The sequence below is a fragment of the Octodon degus genome, unplaced genomic scaffold, assembly GCF_000260255.1.
Source record: "Octodon degus isolate 3935 unplaced genomic scaffold, OctDeg1.0 scaffold00199, whole genome shotgun sequence".
Taxonomy (NCBI): domain Eukaryota; kingdom Metazoa; phylum Chordata; class Mammalia; order Rodentia; family Octodontidae; genus Octodon; species Octodon degus.
In genome coordinates, this window is record NW_004524775.1 from 935644 (window position 1) to 953178 (window position 17535).

The 17535-nt window shown below is 42.7% G+C and overlaps 1 long non-coding RNA gene across 1 annotated transcript; it reads right to left on the bottom strand.

Annotated features, from left to right (window-relative positions):
* Positions 1 to 376: 376 nt before the first annotated feature.
* Positions 377 to 17091, bottom strand: LOC111813558. Its single transcript, XR_002818783.1, has 3 exons — positions 17080 to 17091; positions 13926 to 13928; positions 377 to 487 (listed from the first exon to the last, which is right to left on the bottom strand). It is a non-coding gene; the product is annotated as an uncharacterized LOC111813558 (long non-coding RNA).
* Between the last annotated feature and the right edge of the window lie 444 nt (positions 17092 to 17535).

The following is a 17535-nucleotide window of genomic DNA, read 5'->3' on the forward strand; positions in this document are numbered from 1 at the left end:
CAAGGAGTTCAGGAAATCTGTCCACATACATAAACACTAAAGACTCCAGCTGAGGATCTAGATCCTAATATTCTGCATGAGTCCAGCTGAAAACCTAGAGCCCATAACTGCCTCCTCCAAGTCCAACCAGAGGCCGAGAGCCACAGGAAAGTCTCATGCAGGTCTGTTTCATGGACCTGTGCTGGAAAGGTCCCACAGTCAGTGGTGGAAGCTAGGAAATCTGTGCCAGCGGGATGAGAGATCTGCGCCAGCAGGCTGAGGGAGCTGAGCTGGAGCTAGGAAGCAACACTCAGGGTAAGCAGCAGAGCACTTCCAAAGGTACCACAGCTGTCCTCAGCATCTGTGAGGTCTCAAGCTCCTCCAGTGATGAGGAAAGCCAAGTTCCCACCAGAAAAGCCAATGTGAAGAACTTCTCCATGAGGCTGAACAGTGCACCATCTTCCCCTTTGGAGCCAGGAAACGATGCCCAATATGAAGACCCAAGCTCCTCCAAAGTTCATCTGGAAGGCCAGCGCGACAAGGTCCCCCAGCAGAACAGCCCAAGAGAACTAATAGTTTCCAACAGTCCCAACAGCTTCTCCAGTCAGCATCCCCAACAGCATTTTTGGCAGTTCTCCTGTTCCCCATTTATGCTGCTGGCAACAATCCTCAGGTGGGCCTCCTGCACCCAGCACCATGCTGGTTTAATTCAGCTGGGTGTGGTAAGTTGACCCCCAGTTAAAAATCCACGACATTGATTCTTCCTAACCAAGAACAAGCATATTTTTCCATTTTCTGATATCTTCTTTCATCTTCAGTGTCATCTTCACTTCCTTTGGTACACCAATTCCCAATTATTTCATTTTTCTTGATGCTACTGTAAAAGATGTGGTTTTCTTAGTTTTTCTCTCAGTGCGTTATTTGAGTACAAGAATACTATGGATTTTTGGATATTGACTTTGTAGCCAACTGTGCTACTCCATATGGTTATTAAATTAAGAAACTGTTTGGTGGAATTTTGGGGGTTTTCTGTGGTAGAGTATCATGTCATCTTCAAATAATGATAATTTAACCTCTTCCTTTCCTATCCTCAATTCTTCTCATTTTTTCTAATTGCTCTGGGTAATGGTTGCAGAACTACATTGAATAAGGCAAAGGACTAATATCTAGAATATATAAAGAACTCAGAAAAGCAGACTCCCAAATTTAAAGACCCAATCTAAAATTTGGCACTTGAAATGAATAGATACTTTTCAGATGAAGAAGTAGAAATGGCAAGTAAATATATGAAAATGTCACTGTTCATTTGAGAGATGCAAATTAAAACAATGCTGAGACCGCATCTCACTCCAAAAAGAATAACTATTATCAAGAAATCAACCAAGAACAAGTGCTGGAGGGTCTGGAGGAAAGGAAACCTTCTCCACTGTTGGTGGGAGTGCAGATTAGTGAAACCATTATAGAAATCAGTGTGAAGATTCCTTAAGAAACTAAAATTAGAGGTTCCATTTGACCCAGCTGTTGCCCTAAGAATTAAAAATGTCATACCATAGAGAAATATGTGCACCCAACACAATTTGTTAGAGTACAGTTTTGGAAACAGCCCAAATGTCCATCAGAGGATGAATGAATAAAGAAGATGTGCTTTATAAAAAAATACAATGAAGTCCTACTCTGACATAAAGAAGGGTAAACTTGAGACATTTCTAGGTAAATGAATGCATCTTGAGACCTTCTCTTCAAGTTAAATGAATTGGACACATGTGTTTGAATATCTCGTCGTTTTTCTGGTGTGAGACACTGAAAGTGTAAATGAGGACTAAAATGTGTGATCGATATTAGGGAACAGGAAGAAAAATGTTCAAATGGAAAGGGGAACAGGAAAGGAGGGAGAGAAAAAAGAAAAGCTGGGAAAAGAGCATAGGAGTGAGAAGGCGGAAGTCGAGCTCATGTAAATAGGGAGGGGGCGGGGCTGAAGGCGGGGCGGGGTTCAGGAAAAAGGACTCAAGCTGTGCGCGCGCAAGTGCAGATCTCCTGCTGCGGAGAACACGACTGCTACGCATGCCTGAAGTAATAGCAATGACTTTAATTTTAAGACCTAGCTCCTAGAGAAGCAAAGCTGCAAGGGAACTTCCTACCTGGGGTGTCTTGCAGTCTTCACTTCTCGGCTTCCTCAGTTGTCAGTTTTGAGTAAAAGAAATGTGTTGGTGCATTATTGTAAAATTTTTAGCTACATGGGCGTAATATCTATTTGAACTTCAAACAGTATGAATGATAGCCATTTAGTAGCCGAAGATGTTCACAAATATCTGTCATAAATTTATTATTCTTAAGTTCAAAAAGGAGAGTTTATTTGCAACAAACGGAAAGTACATACTATTTTTACTTTATTTTTGCTTTCACTTTTTGATTTTTTTCTTTCTCCTCGCTGACTGCTTGTTCTTTTCTTCTGTAGTGATACTTGCAGCTATGCACAAATAGGCCCCGTAAAAGCCGCTTGAGAGGTCAGGCACTGAGAGCCATTTCCTGCTTTGAACAAGCAAATGCTATCCGGATGGCCTTCCTTTCAGTGTCGCTTCCTCATTGCTGCCTCACTCCGCAGCGCCATAAGGCGTGAGGGATGGTCTGATTCAAGTTTGGTTTTTTCCTGGTTTGGTAGAGAGTTTTAACCAATTTCAGAGTCAGAGCTGATAAACCATTTCACTTCAGCTTTCCTCTTTTGCTGTCTCATGTAATGGATTTCACCGCTGATTTCTGACAGAATCGGATGAGCTCGCACCCTACCCCCTCGCTTTCAAATCTGGGTTTACTTCCAAGTGCAGTTGTATGAGTCGTGCCTCATTAGGGAAGTCAGCGGCTGTGCTGCCCGGCACAGCGTGCACGAGCGCGCAGCGGGTAGCTCTTGGCGGCGTCTGCAGCGTGCTGCGCAGAGAACCCTGCGTGTCTGCGCAGGACTCGAAGGTGGTTTGTATCTTTAAAGCGAACCTTTGCAGTTAGGTCCAGTACTTCGTCTTTATCCCTGAGAGATGCAGCCCAAGACCCCGGCAAGTGTTAAAGCGCAGCTTATGCCAACTCCCCACCCTCCACATACTCTTCTCATATCAAAACACACCTATGATGAACTTTTGTTTCTAAATTAGGAACAGTTAAGAGATTTATAGCTAAAAATAAAATAGAACTCTTAACAATACGCTGTAATGAATTATGTAAATATGGGCTTCCCCAACTCCAGATACCTTATTGCACCACAAAGTCTAGCAGCCTCAGCGTGTGAGCTTTGCTTTCTCTTCTTAAATCCAGAAACTTCATCCCTCTTACAGGAAGCACCTTGTGGTCTCCTTGGGCAGACGCTCATGGCCAGCATTACTGCCCTGTCCCGGAGCCACTGAGACATGAAAGAACGGTTATGTGGACACAGGCTCTGGGATGCCCGGATAATCAGTCTAACAGCCCTGACAGGCACTGAGTGATTAATGAGGAGTAGCACATGCCATGTGACACACTGCAGCAAAGGGTCTGGTTGACAGGTTCGTGTGGGATTTCATCACAACACTCAGAACAGTATTCAATTTAAAATTTATAGGGCTGGCCAAAAAGCTCAGCAGATTGAATTACCTGCTTGGGCAGACTCAGGGGCCGGGAGTTGGATTCCTGGGCCTGCTGTGCCAGCCCCCCACCCCCGGCGTGCTGCAATCGAGACTGGGCATGGTGGTGCACTCCTGTATTCCCAGCACTTGGGAGGCTGTAAACCGAAGGATCAGTGCGAGTCCAGTCTACGCAGTGAGACCCTGTAGACTCTGTCCTAAAATACAAAATAAAAATGAAAAAATAAAATTTATAAATTTTCCTGGAATTTTCCACTGAGGTTTTTTGAATTAAAGTTGATCCTCAGCAATTGAAAGCATCCAAGCAATATTGCAGATGGTGGTGCTGTAACCTGGTAGCAGAGCAAGTTTCATCTTGCAGTCTCAGAGCTTCCCTTTCTGGCCCAGTTGTTTGGCCCAGTCACCCGACGAGAAGCATTGTGAGGGTCACATAGAATTGACACTGTTTTCATGCTCATGTTTGCAAACATGCTCCACAGAGATCTACACATTTCTCTAGCATGCCGTTAAGCGCCTCATGAATCACACACTTGCCTGCACCCACCTGTGTGTTGTCACATTCCCCAGCTCGACTCTGAAAAGTAAACAATACTGCTTAAGGAAAGAGAAGGCACAATTGCACTGGAAAGCAAAGCTCCTCTAGTTGCCACTGTCCAGCTCCCAAGATGCATCTCTTGAAGCAAAGGAAACAACAGACCACCTCCTTTCCTGCTGCAGCACTGTCCCCCAAAGGCATGAACTAGAGAAAGGGCTTCGGGCCCATGTCTCTTAGAGTAGGGCCAACGCTGGAGGGTTCACGGAGAGGGAAGGTGGTGCTCCAGCCATGTGGACAGAGGGCGCCTTGATTTCTGAGAAAGCTGCGTGGTGAATGGACGGATGGACCCATCAGATCCCACACTAGCAAGGCAGTGAGGTTTCAAAGTTGGACACAGGGCTAAGATGGAGAGGAGGACACAGAGAAGCCGTGGCCACAGGGAAAGTGGGGAGACCCTGAAAGGCGTGGCTCAGAGATAGACAGCATTTACATGGAAATAGACCTCAAAAAAGTGGCCATTTCTGCTGCTGAGTCTGTTTCTTTTCCTGCCTGTCCTAACTGTAAAACTTGATACCACTAAAACAAATGGGAGTTTAAATATTTTGACCTTTTTGCTCTTTTGCATGCAGCTTTATGGAGACAAATATAATAATTTATAGAATACGCTCATGCATTAATGTCTTCTGGGGATCAATTTCAGGACCCCTTCCACACACAAGCACCAAAATCCACCAGTCCATGTACTCCTCTGTATTCCTTCTCTAAAGTGGTGTAGTGTCTGTACAAAGTCTCTAACATGTACCCATGTACCCTAAGTCACCTCTAGGTCACTTAGAATATTTAAAACAACATGAATAGTATTCAAATAGCATTTGTGTAATATTGTTTAGAGAAAAATGACAAGAAAATCATCTTCTATATTTAATGCAGACAAAAAATTGTTCTATATTTTCAATATACAATTGATTGAATTTGTAGTTGTAGAACCAAGAGATGCAGAAGGCCTGTCATCTATGTCAGTCTCCTAAGGATGTCCTAATAAAGTACCATAAATTGAGGGCAAGAAGAGCTCTAACAACAGAAACCTCGTATCTGATAGTCTTGGAGCCAGAAGTGTGAGGTTGCAGGGTCCCCATGCTTGGTTTGTCCTTCACTTGTAGAGGGCTGTTCTCATAGTTGTCTTCACCTGGTCTTCCTTTTGGACAATGTGTCCACCTTTCTTTGTCTCAAAAGGACAGCAGTCAGATTAGGGTCTACCAAAGGTCTCTCATTTTACTTTAATTACCTTGCTAAAGGGTATTCCTAACCACTGTCACCTTCTTGGGTACTGGAGTATAGGGCTAGAGCATATGAATTTTGAGGGTACACAATTCACCCCACAACATAGGGGACACCAAAGAACAATATAAAATATAAAATGTAAGGCAAATTCATAAATTCCAAATTGTTTTCTGAAGCCTGCTTCCTTTCAGCAGCAATGCAGGAAACTCTCCCAGGATGTTCTTCTAGGGGGAGAGGGGCAGTATACACTTTTCATGATTCTCTACCCAATTACTTGGACAAAGTTTTACTTTTATAACAAAAAATATGCACTGCCATGCAGTCTTTGCCAGACTATAAAATTATTCATATTTGGTACAGAATTCTGGACATTGCCTTCCTTAAATACTGTCATAAATGGCTGTTTTAGAGAGAAGCATAAGTTCTTCCCCTTCTTCTAAGTAAGAGTCCCAAGGTTGAAGTTTATGGGTCAACTGTTGAGACAACTTAGCATCTCTTGTCTAAGGCAATCTCATGACTACCCCAGTGTGAGCCAGGCAGTCCATATCAGCACCTAAAAGCAACATTATTTTCTCCTTCATGTTAGACCTGGAGTAGGTCTATCCTCTGTGACAACTTGGCTAATAGGATGCTTCTTGGGCCAAATATTTGAAATTTTCAAGTAGACTAATTCACAAATATGGTGGAATCTGGCCATGTCTCTTGCTAGAAACACCACAATTCCTGATGGGGTGAAGAGATTACACTTGGGGTGCCCTGTATGCGGTTGCTATTCAGCATCTATGAGACAGTATCCACAGCAGCTATTGAGGTATTCTAAGGCACCCACAGCAGCTGGTCAAAAGCTGGCACTCCGCATCCAGGTACCGTTGTTCCCTGGTTTTGTCCCTGTCTCCGAGGTCCTCTCACCACCTCGAGTACAGTCAGTCCCTGAGAGAGCAAGAGCCACTTTACCTGCATCAGACCATGGCCAAGACCAAAGCCCACCACTACCCCTTGCCACCAGAGCCCTGTCTAGAAAGTCACTCTTCCCTTGAGACTCTTGGCGCAGTGGATATTTATTTTCAGATTAAGGAAATGGAAGGAAATGGCAGAAAAGCACAAAATTTAATTCAATGAGTGATTATCCATTACCTACTGGGTGCAAGGTATTACCAAGAAACTTAGGGAGTTCTGAAAGAAATAAAAAGAGCTCAAGGAGGTGATGATCTGTTAAAGATAACAGAGACAATAGTTTTCCCAGAGCCATTTCTTTATTTAGACTCCTCTGACTTTAATCTGCCTGCTTTGGCTCCTCCTCAGTGGTCCATTTAGATTTACTGGACTATTTAATCTGTCCCTTCTCTGTACAACCCTGCCCTTTCCCTCTCCTGCCTCCCTCCAAGCCAGTGAGACATGCGGGGCTGCTTCCTGTGGTCATATCTGAACACACTGGAGGGGGCCAGGCACCCACGGCACCTGCTTGGCCAGGCTTCCAGCAAGCACGGTGCGCTGGTGCCTAACAATTCACTTCAGCCCATCAATTCCCCATAAGCAGAGAGTCAAGGCCTGCCTGGGTGTATCCATGACAACTGTACTGATGCAGAGTATTCAACACAGAGGTGACAAGAAATATGGCCCCACTCCTGCTCCTAAGAGAACATGTGATGAATAATTGAACATTAAACAAATTGAAACATTCATTTTTTGTGAACTGATACTATTTGTATTTATTTGTCTACTGTTACTTTTCATTTGACTAACACATACCACTGTTCGAAAACAGGACAAAATGAAGGATTTCAGGAAGGGAAGAAGGAAGGGAGGGAGAAAGACTTCAGGAGGGAAAAGAAGGAAATCACCTTCTGTTGCCTTGGTTTTTAAAAATCTCTAATGACTTTTTCTGAAAGATTGCAATAAAGGCAGTCTTGGTGAATTTATGACATCTTCAACTGCAGAACCCATCTGTGGCGATGTGAAATAGGCACAGTAAATGGCAAGGTGTACTATGAGAGCTTCCTGAAGAGGCATCACTGAGTTGCGTTGTCCATGTTTATAAAGGGTTCTTGCACCTCCCTACTATTTTCCTGTATTTCCTACACACACCACTCATGTAAATGCACTGCCACAGCACAATGCCTTGCCTGCATGTACAAGAAAAAAGGCGGGTGGATGAGACAGACAGAAAAGCATCGTGCGATGTCAGGCCACTGGCAGGAGCAGCCATACTATGACAGTTCAATGAACTGTGTAATGCTGGCCTTCTGGAAATAGCTGCATTCTGCCATATTGTCTCTTATGCATAAAAGCAATGAAAACACCCTGGAATGAGCAACACTCCCTCCAGCTTGGATTTTGTCTTCAGTCTCTGTAGACATGCTACATGATTACCAAAGAAGGCCTTGTAATTTTATTAACTTAAGAGAAAAGTTTATGCTTCCCCTGTTACCTTCCATATCTCCAGCCCATATTTCTGCCAGATTTAGACAAAGCTCAGATATGAAGTAAAGTTTACAAAATTTCAATGACTACAAAGATCTAAAGAAGATTTAATTTACCTTGACAGTAGATCCATTGGGATCTGTATTTTAGTTGCAATGGGAGACATTGTTTTGCTTCATTATTTGATATTCACTGTGAAAATTAATCACACATCTGGGTGTGGTGGTGCACACCTGTAATCCCAGCATTTAGGAGGCAGAGGCAGGAGGATTCTTGTGTGTTTGAGGCCAGTCTTGGCTATGCAGTGATTTAATGCCCAGCTTGAACTACATAGCAAGATCCTGTCTCAAAAAAAACCCAGAAAAAAATGAGAGAGAGAGAGAGAGATTGAGAGAGAGAGAGAGAGAGAGAGAGAGAGAGAGAGAGAGAAGAGAAGAGAAGAGAAGAGAAGAGAAGAGAAGAGAAGAGAAGAGAAGAGAAGAGAAGAGAAGAAAAAGAAAACAAGCAAAGCAGAAAGCCTCACTGTGCTAGGAGAGTCTTCAGCCAAAGAACAAGCCTCTTGTGCAGCACGAGTTCAGTGTGCTTCTTTCTTGTCATCCAATAATCAATGTCTGGCATGTGGCTAGATGTGCAAATATAGGTAAAAACATTAGTAAGAAACATACATGAGAATATTTTGTCATAATAAGTACAGTTCAAAACTTTTAACTTTGTCTCTCTAACTGCTGGTATACTGAGTCAACTGGAGAAGTTTAGGAGTTCAAGCAACTCAGCAAGTGGCCAGCATCCTCACCTTAAATATCCTCCTCCTGTGCAAGAGGAGGGCACAGAGATGGTGTGGGGGCCCCACCTGCCCTCAGAGGGGTAGCCTGCTCACATCACACAGGAGGAAAGGAGGCCTGCTCTCCCCGCTTTTGCTACCTGGATCTCCTGTGTTCTGCCAAGCCGCCCTGCCTCAGAGCCAGCTGATTACAAACTCAAACCTCCAAAAATCTGAGCTAAATACATCTTTCCTTCCTTAATTTGAGTGTCAGGTATTGTGTCCCATAAATGAGAGAAAAGTAACCATGGCAGTCTGCAATGTATTTACATTGGATAGTCGGGCCTTGGATTTGGAATTCTGTATCAATTCTGTACCAATTCTCTGAAACTGAGTATTGGGCTCTGCAGCTCTTGTGCCAAGCAAAGATTTGCATAATTCATGCTTCGTCAGCGGCCACTCATCATTGTCAGTGTTCATCATTAGTCACTATTCATTATGCATGAGAGGTAGCACTGTGGAAATATTGTGATCTTTATTTTTTCTCCTCAATGTGCTGGTGGTTTTCTGTATAATGCAGAAAGTTTGAACTTAATCACAATGTACTAAAGCTATTGAGAAGAAATCTACATGTGTGCAGGTTTTACACAAATATAGGCAGGATTTCATGAAAGTGATATATCAGAGAATAGATTCTTTTCTCATTAAGATGTGTAATTTTCCTGGAAGAGAAAGTAGGAGGAACTTGAATTCGTAGGGGTAGGCAAAGAGTTAATGAACAAAATTCAAATTGCTCAAGTAATACTTGAAGAATTAACAAATGGGAACTCCTCTTATTGAGAATTTTTTGCACATCAAAAGAAATTACCAACAAAGTGAAAAGACCACCCACAAACTGGGAAAAAAATCTTAACTAATAAGCACTCAGACAAAGGTCTTCTCTCTAGAATTTATGAATAACTGAAACAGATTAGAGCCCCAAAATTTAAAGACCCAATCCAGAAATGGGCATCCAAGATGAACACACACTTCTCAAATGACAAAATTATAGAAGAAAATAAATATATGAAAAAAATGCTCCCCATCACTAGCCTTCCACGAAATGAAAATTAAAACAACATTGAGATACCATCTCACCCCAGAAAGAATGGTTATCTTAAAGAAATCAACCAACAAGAAATGTTGGAGCAGCTGTGGGGAGAAGGGAACCCTTCTCCACTGCTGGTGGGAATGTAGACTGGTGCAACCATTATGGAAATCAGTCTGGAGACTCCTTAAAAAACTAGGACTGGAAATCCCAATCAAACCAGCTATCCCCCTACTGGGAATTTTCCTGGAGGAACTGAAAACGTCATATCATAGTGATATATGTGCACCTATGTTTATAGCAGCACAATTTGTGATACTCAAATCTTGGAAACAACCAAAATGCCCTTCATCTGAACAATGGATGAAAAAGATGTGGTATTTTTGTACAATGGAATATTACTCAACTATAAAGAATGATAAACTTGAAGCATTCATATTTAAGTGGATGCCACTTGAAGATATACTCATAAGAGAAATAAACCAGACCCACATGTGTAAATAACATATAGTCTCTCTAGAGTAAGAACTCAAAAGGAAAAATAAAAATAGAAAGTTATAACACAATTAAAAGGGAAGGGAGAACTTAAGGATTAAACATTGAAGAGAGGGCAAGGAGAAGAGCTAGGAAACATGGCAGGGGCAAAACCATACATTTATATGCACAAGATGGTTAAGGCAATGATCCTGAGAATCTCCAGCGGTTTTTGAAACTAGCAGTTAATTGGTAGAATTCTCACCCTGATTAACTACATATGCTGATACCTGTGAACTAAACAACTGCACTGAAGATAGCAATGTGTAACACTAGAGCCATGCTTGGAACGCTTGTCATTCTGGTATCTCAAGTAAATGCTTGATGTAAAAAAGGGTAATGAATGAAAACAAGAGACAAGGAAAAAAATGTCACATTCCTGCTACAATGCTGTATATGGTTAGATTTCTCAAGTTCTGTGTATAGATATGTAATTGTTTATTCCTATTTTGTAATTTTTTATTTTTCTATCACATTATATATGGATTTAAATTTTAACATATGAATACTTGGTGGAAAATACCTGTTCCATGTGATGTTTAAGATGTTTGATAGTCTGACAGATAGTAAGGTTAAGCTCAGCTGCCTATGTTATAGGGTAATAATATCATTAAGCTTCTCTTCTGGAGGGTTAACAACTTAAGTTTGTAGACCAAAAATTAGTAAAAAGAAGGGTTACAAGGACAGCAAATATGTTGACTCTAGCCATTCCAGGTCAGCGAGGACTCAGGACATAAGAGAATCTGTATTGTAACATCCTGTAACTCAGTGGTGTCTCAAATTTTCTGATCAAGGAGATTGTGGTCCCACAGAGGAAAGTGATCAATGATGTATAGTGTGCCTAAGGAGAGTCACATGGAGAGACAAGATTCTTTCAGGCTTTCACAGAGAGCAAATTGGTCAAGCAATGGCCATGATTCATCCACATGGCTGACACTGACAAAGGATCTGCAAACTGCGGTACAGGGCTTCACGGTAAATCCTGAGGGGATTTGACTGACCTTGTCAGATACAGAAGTTACATTTCTTGTTATATAGGTCTTGCTTTATCTTGGTCTTAACCATCCAGCAGAAAGGCATAAAAAGGAGTTTTAAAAAGTAAAGCCATATTAATATGCTGAGTTGTAGAAGGCTCAAGTCAACAACTTCTGACATTGCCAGTCTTATGGAAAACCCACTGCTATTATGGACTACTAGACCATATTGGATTATTTTGCTGAATTCATGCTCCTACAATAGTTAGATGACAATGGAATACCCATCTCTGACAAAACTAAACAAAAAAGGGGATACAAATGAAGGACCATTTTGTATCTGTATATACAAAATAGGATAGATATACAGCTACTTTCTCTTAATTCAATGAAAAGAAAGATGTGTACTACTAGTGTTTGGACAGGATATCATGTCTGCATTTTGTACTATGTATAACTACTAGAAAGACAACAATATGCAATATATTAATTATTGAAACTGTCCTACTAACCTGTTTTGAAACTGTCTCTTGGCTATTTGTTTCTCAAGAAAATTAATTAAAAAAATTAAAAATTAAAGAAAAGAAAAATAAAAAAGGACATATAATTATATTAATATTTGTGCTGTATTAAAGCAATGAAATATGCTGTCTTGGAGAAAATGTTTTCCCTCTTTTGGGGTCATCTCAGTAGCACTGACATTCTTTTCAGACACCTGGAATGGTCAGGATACATGAAAATAATTATTTTGGAACTCATTGAATGGCAACTATGTTTAAGAGCAAATAAAATATACCAACCACTAGTCGAAGGGCTTTTGATTCAGAAACTGAGTACTGCTTTTCTGGTCCAGAAACAGTAAAGGCAAGTGTGAGGACAAGATTTCTGGCAAGTGTGCTTGAGACGTTCCGGCTTAGGGCTAGAGGCAAGATGCAGCTATGACTCTTCTGATAAGGTACCTGCCTGTGCTGAGGTGGAGCATGAGGACAATATGAACACGCGAGGGAAACGAGAGGCCTGCCTGAATGATGAGGACTGTGACGGCATCACTAACTCAGAACACCTTCCTTCACTCTCTTTCTCCACCTTTCTGCAGTGTGTGACACTGTCGACTACTCTCTTCTCAACAAAGACAATAAAGGACCCTCTGGCTTGCCTCTCAAGTCATGGCTTCCCCGAAGGCCTGCTTCTCTCCCTGTGGTCTTCTCACTTTTCGGTGTCCCCAGGGCATCTCTGAACTTTGCGTACACCTTGCCCTCCCTCCTGGTGTGCCTGTATTCTCAGGCTTGTACCCAGCACCTTCTGTTTGAGCCCAGATTGTTGCAACCTGTGTATCTGGCAGCTGCCGCTGGTGGTGGCCAACTTTCTACCTCTGTGGTAAACAGCAAGAGCAAAGGAGCTTAACAGAGGAAAGGCTTATTTCAGCTCATGGTTTCAGAAGTTTATACTACATGTTTTTAGGACTGGATCCATTACTTTATGCCCAAAACAAATACACCATGGTAGCGAGGCCCTGATGCGGGAGAGTCGTGCTCCTCGTAGCAGCTGCGTGGGTGAGTGTGAGGGAGAAAGCCAGATGATCAGGACTAGGGAGATCCTCCCACAGAACCCCAGTCTGTGACCAACTGTCCCAACTACCAGCGGGCACCGCCTCCCAGATTTGCCTCCAAATAGTGCACCAGCCAGGGACCAAGCCGGTGCTGGCAACACAGGATCTTCTGCAGCACATTACAGATCCAAGCGGTAGCAATGACTCATGGGCCCTCATATCTCAAGTTCAAAATCTGCTACTGAGCATGCACCCAGATTCTATATGGAAGCTGGTGAAACCTGGCCAGCCCCTGAGCCCAAACCAAATTTGTGGACGGTATTCCTCTCCTCCATGCCGCATCAGTCCCTACACTTTTCCAGTGTTTCTTCTTTTATATTCAACGTACATCCAGAGACAACTTAAAAATCATAAATATTCCACAGGACTTTCCCCATAAAGCCTGCTATGACTTTCTGGTGTCTTTAGGATAAAGTCATAACTCCTTGAAGAACCACTTTAAACACCTTGTCTCTCACTGCATAAAATTTAGCGATAATCCATCCCGTGCGCTTGGGATAGAGCCTCCTTGGACGTTGCCTTGCCTCTCATGCTCCAGTGCTTGCACCTTTCCGCCTGTCCATGCTGAGTCCTTAAGCGCTCCACACTTTCTCCACAGCATGGCCGGGTCAGGGATGGGGAGCCTCTTAGAACTATCAATGGTAACAAACGCCCAGCTGTGGCTCAAGCGCTGTCCGTTCAGCACCACTAGCCTGGACACTGTAGCTCCTCCATACAGAACCCTCCATGGCTGCTGTGCGGCTCCCAACTTTCCCTCTATAAACTATGCTAACATGTTTACACCAATTATTCTTTGTTTTCTGCAATGCCCACTCCACTCTGACCACTCCAAAATGGGCATTTTTCTTTAGTGCTAGCATATACTCTTCTTTTTTCACAGCACTTACTAGTGCACCAGAAGTGTGGACTTATTCTAATTCAGGATGGGGATCCTGTCAGTATTGTTCAGGGCTATAGAGATAACTGCTGATGCAGAACCTGTCTCAGCGTAGGTCTACATGAAGTGCATATGCTTTTTGAAAAAGTGTATTTGGTAGTTGCAGGGTCTCACTACTCAGCTTGGACTTGTGGTGATCCTCCTGCTTTCAGCCTTCCCAGCACTGGGATTATAGGTGTGCACCACTACACCTGGACTCTGACCAGCTCAGCCTGCCCTGGGGGTGGGGCTGGCATGACATGTGGTTCTGGGGATCAAGCCACGGTCCCTGCCTTTGCCTAAACTTGCCTAAGTAGGCACTTTAGTCCACTGAGCTATCTCACCGGCCCCAAGTGTATGTGCTTTTGGAATGAACAAATACATGTTTGACAGTTACAGCTGTAAATATCCACCTTTAAATTATCTAACAATCACAAAAAGTGTCTTCCTTTACCAATTTCTAGTTTTGTCTTGATTCTCCTTTAAACAACCTCTCATGTCAGATAGCATCGTGGTGATTCACTTTGTACACAAAGGCTACAAGGCATGATGCTGTGGTACTGCTTAAGAGACCTTGCTTGTCTCTCCCATAATGACCTCCATCTCATTGCACCTTCTGCTGAATGAATGCCTTCCTGAAGTGGTCAAGTCAGAAAGCTATTCTGTGACACAATCAGGTGAAAGGACCGGCTCTCAAGGAGGAAGCTGACCCAAAGGTGAGACTGCATGTGAGATCAGCTTGTCTTAGATCCCAGGAAGAGGGTGGTTTATTATCAAGACGAATTCATGGATGCATGATCTCGCCTGCCTCAAAGTTTTGGTGTTTTGTTTTTTTTTTTTTTTAACAGATTAGACAGAAGGAAGTAGTGAAGTCAAGATTCACTTTTCCTCACTTAGCACCTGCCCATGCCTATTCAGACCAACCTATTCTCAGTGAACTACAAATCCACATTTTCCTGCTTCAAAGATTGACATTTATCAAATAGGTTTTTAAAAACTTTCCATCTTGTTATAGTAGTAGTGATCCTAAGCTCCCAAATAAGATAGCTGACTCGTTGGCTCTCTGCGGAGAACAGAGGCAGAGAGTGCCTAGGGAAGAAGGCCAGCTGGGGAGAAGAGAGTCACCAGAAACATGTGTCAGGCTAAAACCAGCCATTGGCCACCGTGAGGTCAGGGGCGCCATCCGCCAACGGAGCGTGCATGGCTGTCTCGCGCACAGCTCACCCAGATGGCTGGCAGGCACTCTGGTGCTCTTCATAGCATGGCAAAGCCCGGGCCTGCTCTGCAGTTTGTCAGTTGAAATAATAAAATAATGGAAATGTATCTAACTAGCCCTTTCTTTTATTGCCTTATGAGTGCTTGTTCCTGTACTAATTCACTGGGAAAAGAGGAGTAACTATGCCAACCTTAGAGTAAATAATCAAAACCAGTTATAACTTGAATGTTTTGGTTTGCACATTGCTAATGCTAACTTGCAGAGAAATCGCTGGGGAAGAGTTCAGTCTGGGAACCCACCAAACACCTGAATCTCCTTTCTCGATGGAAATAAAACAAAACTGATGGCCTTAACGTTATCTCATACCAAGCACTGAAGATAGCCATTTATTTTTCCTTTGGAAGCTGTTATGGTTTGAGTCTAGGTGTCCCTAAAGTCTCATGCAGTCACTGGGGCAGGCTACTAGAGCTCGCGATTGATTAGGGATCCATGTGAGGATTAAGGGTGCGGGTGCTGCACCCTCCCTGGGGCCGGGCAGCCTGAAGACAGTATAATGAGGAGAGAGAGGCTTGCTGGCGTGCAGCCCCTGCTCAGCCCTTTGCTTGTTGCCATTTTCCACCACCACGAGCTGCTGCCCTCTGCTGTGTGCCGCTCTGCCTTAGAGCCTTCCTGGTACGGACTGAAACCTCCACAAACTGTGAGCTGAATAAAGATTTCCTTCCTTGGTTCTGAGTGGTGGGCATTTTGTCCCAGCAACAAGAGAAAAGTAACCAAGACAGAATTTCACACTTTATTTTACTGCCATCATATGTTGGGACTAATCAGTATTGTCACAATTGTTTTCCTAAATCTGTTAAGTTCTTAAACTTATATTGTCTCTTTTGTTTTGATTTTTATAAGAAATTTCATCATCCACAATTTGAATGATCTTTAAATAAATTTTACAGATTCATAATTGATGCAGAATTACCTGAGTTTTACTTTCCGGCCTTCTAGCTAACACGCACACCTGGGGGCAGACAGCGACGTGCGCTAGAGTCCACGGCTTGAGAGAAGCTGGGCAGGATTCTGGAGTTACTGCTCCTTTGCCACTTATCTTGGAATTATCTGTGAAATTTATGAGTTGCTTGAGTCCCACAGCATTCAACAAGTTCCTGTCACCGTGAAGCCTGCTTCTCAGTGACCAAAAGTGCCTATCTGTGCCCTACCTGGAAGGACTTCACAGTGAGTGTGACAGTGATGCGATGTACAAAGAGCAGTGGTGGCCTCGCGTGCAGTCACTTATGCCAGAATGAAGGGAGACATCTTGTTAGGCTTGCGAAGGGGAAGGGCTCAAGCTCTTCCAGAAAGTCGGGATTCTGAATATGGGGTGAGTTATCCAGGTTCAGGAGAAACAAGGAAACAAGAGTGTCTCGGGTGTGTCCGCTGACACTCATGGTTGTGTTACTGCTTCCTCAGCTTTCCATGGGCGCAGCACAGCCTAGCCCCTCCCTCACCGTCTAAGTCTTCTTCAACATACCATCTGCTTTTACTTTTCTCCCTTGGAGCCATCCCTGTTTAAATCTCCTGAGCTCTCCACTCTGGACTGGTTCCGTGTAGAGACACCTGTCATGGAGCTGTGGTGCAGAGCTGCCTTTCTCCATTTCCTTGCAGTTCTCTGTTCTTGGGCTGCTTCTTCATTTTGAGGAATCAAGTCCTTCCATAGCTATTTGAAAGACGATTCATGGTAGATCAACTTTTTAAAAGAATTTTGATTTTGTTTCACGAGGCATACCATTTGGGGTGTAGTTTTCAGTGGGGATTAGCCCTCCTTCAGGGGTGGCAGATTAAGTGGTCAGTCATTGCTGCAACTGTAGTGTCGATGTTGACGGCACAGTAGGTGTTAGGGCTTGTGGATGCTGTACCTTGCCTTGTCTTTCCCCAGGTGCTTCCAGAATCTTCTCATCCCCAGTGTTTTTAAATTTCACACAAATGTGCATTGAATTGGGTCTATTTTCGTCCCACTTTTCCAGACACTCGTAGTCTTTCATTCTGTAATTTTATGTTCTTTAATTCCTGGAGGAAGTCTTTAAATACATCTCAGATGATATCATCCTTTTTGTGTTCTTTATTTCTATTTTGGGGACTCCTATTATTTGACTCAAACTTTCTGGAACTATTACTTAATATTCTTCTCTTTCTTTGTTTATCTTTCCATTAATTCCTTTGCACTCCAATTTCTGAAAGATTTTCTGAACCTTGTATTTCCCTCCATCCACTTAATTTTTAATATTTACAGCATTTTTTAATAAAACCATTGTTTTCTTCTGAGTGACCTCTCTTTTAATACATAAATTTCCATTTTATATTTATTGTAAAAGTTGAATGATATCTTAACACAATGAGTTTAAATTAATCAGCTATGCTGCTAGATTCTTCCAAAATACTTCATATTTAAATCATCAAAACAATTCTCTTAATTGGAATTAATATTTCATACCACAGATAAAAAGAGGGAACCAGCTGGCAAGAAAATGACAGAGCATAAACCAAAATAGTGGCACCTCAGCTCACTGAAACTTTTTTTTTCCTGTATATAGGAAAGGGTCTACAGGGCCTACAGGTCTCCCTATGCAGAT